This window comes from Chelon labrosus, assembly GCF_963514085.1.
Source record: "Chelon labrosus genome assembly, chromosome: 6".
Classification (NCBI taxonomy): domain Eukaryota; kingdom Metazoa; phylum Chordata; class Actinopteri; order Mugiliformes; family Mugilidae; genus Chelon; species Chelon labrosus.
In genome coordinates, this window is record NC_140342.1 from 17,827,759 (window position 1) to 17,830,192 (window position 2,434).

Genomic DNA, 2,434 nt, shown 5'->3' on the forward strand with positions numbered 1-2,434 from the left:
CTCAGCGAAATGTTCTGTAATGGATGACACACGTCGTCACGAGGTCCTTTCGTTCACTGGTGTGGGAGAGGAGAGTGACAAATCACGCATCAGGGGCCTCAGCGGGAGACATTTGAGCGTGTCTCTGTGTGTGTGTGTGTGTGTGTGCGCGAGCAAGAGCGTGTGTTTCTTGTTCACCAAGAAACCAAATCATTATGCAAACGTCCACACAAATGAAGAAAAATTAAAGGAGAGAGCCCTCTGTGACTATTAAAAAAAAAACTGCAGTGTTTAAAGATAACTATGATTCATATGTGGAAACATAATACAATTCTCTTGTGCAGTGTTTCTTTTTTAGTTGTTAAAACAAAGTAATGTCTACTTTGGACCAGAACATGCAGGAGATTAGACCATAAATGTGCATTTATCCCAATAATTAAACTAAACTAAAGTGCCCTTAAAGTTATCATACTTCAAAATTGAATAAAATCACACAATTTTTGAGACACAAAGGAGCAGCCTTTCAGTTTAGTTTAGTTGCATTCGGTGATTACCTGTTGGTTGCAGGGTTCACCATTCGTGTGCAGGATTTAATCATATCAGCCTTCCCCCTTTTGCTTCCCCAAAACATTTCATCTTACTAATACTCATTCATTCACTCATCTTCTGTAATCGCTTGTCCTCTGGAGGGTCGCGAGGGTCGCGGGGGGAGCCTATCCCAGCTGTCATTGGGCGAGAGGCGGAGTACACCCTGGACAGGTTTCCAGTCTATCGCAGGGCAACACAGAGAGACAGACAACCATTCACACTCACACCTACGGCCAATTTAGAATCACCAATTAACCTAATGAGCATGTCTTTGGACAGTGGGAGGAAGTCGGAGTACCCAGAGAGAACCCACGCAGACGCAGGGAGAACATGCAAAGAAACTTTTTGATCTGAGCATTACGGACCTTTTTGGGTGCAGCCAATCCCTGCGGACGACCACTGCTTGAACTGAGATAAAACTAAGTAGCCTACTTATTGTTATGTTTCTGAATTTCCAGGCGAGGACAGAAACAAATCAGTCTCGTATCGAGACCTGCAGACACAAAAGACTACTTCTGACTGAAATATGAGCAAGCAGATGCACCTGCTGCGATTAACAATGATGCAAACCATTTCAGAGCGTAAATCCTGCACGGCCAATGTAGAACGTCCATGCACTTTCATTTTACTGCATGTGAACGTGCGGAGGCGCCTGTGACACTGATATCAAGCCAGTCGCTCTCCTAGCATAATGTGTCTCTCTTTTTTCTTTTTGACCATTTTTCTTTTCTTTTTTTTTTCGCATTTATTTGTTGTTTTTGTGGGCGGCACAGTGGCGAGGTGGTTAGCACAGAGTTCCCGGGTTCGAATCCATGGGCTGACTGGTCCTTTCTGTGTGGAGTTTGCATGTTCTCCCTGTGTCTGCGTGGGTTCTCTCTGGGTACTCCAGCTTCCTCCAGCCGTCCAAAGACATGCTTGTTAGGTTAACTGGTGATTCTAAATTGGCCGTAGGTGTGAATGTGAGTGTGAATGGTTGTCTGTCTCTCTGTGTTGGCCCTGCGATAGACTGGCGACCTGTCCAGGGTGTATCCCGCCTCTCGCTCGATGACAGCTGGGATAGGCTCCAGCAGACCCCGTGACCCTTAACAGGACAAGCAGCAGAAGAAGAAAGAATGTTGTTTTTGCATGTGCTTTGCTGCCAACAATCATTTTGGAAACACTCATGATAGCTTTTTAGTTGTGCTACATCATGTCTCACGTACGCTGCATACTCGCGTGTGTTTTTACTCATGGGTCTGTAGCTTACGCAAGCACAACTACAGCATGAGGGACCAATTGGTTCAAGGATCTGTTTCTCTGCTCTGTTGTTATTGTCAGCATATGCGGATCATCAAAGAGCCGAGTGGGGTTTTGATTGTTGATTGTGTCTGATATGCCAGAAAATACAGCACGCAAGTTGTCCACAGGATACTCAAAAATGACCCTGAGTTGGGGTTTATATGTTTTCCCAGCTACAGGTTTTTGTGGTAAAACACGAGCAACAAACAGAGTTTAAAGTGTTACACGGCAACATGTTCTATTCATATCGCCCAAAAAATAATAATCACACGTGGAAACAGTTAAGCCCTATTTGTATTCAGCGTGACTCTGTTTATTGTAAAACAGTGTGGCATTGATGTCTTTGTTTTTACCACGGTGGCTTTTATTATTTAGCCACTGCTTCGCTAATGATGGCAGGCAACAGGATTACAACAGCTCCTCCAAACTGGGTTCTGCAGGTCGCGTCTTACTTAATGGTTTGTTTGGAACGCTGTGCATCTCCTGCACACATTAGAATTTAGAGAGAGACAATTAGGGAGAACTCTCATTCTCATTTCATGACGGTCACAGGCTGTGTTTACAAGGACGCAAGTATTCTGGTGATAAT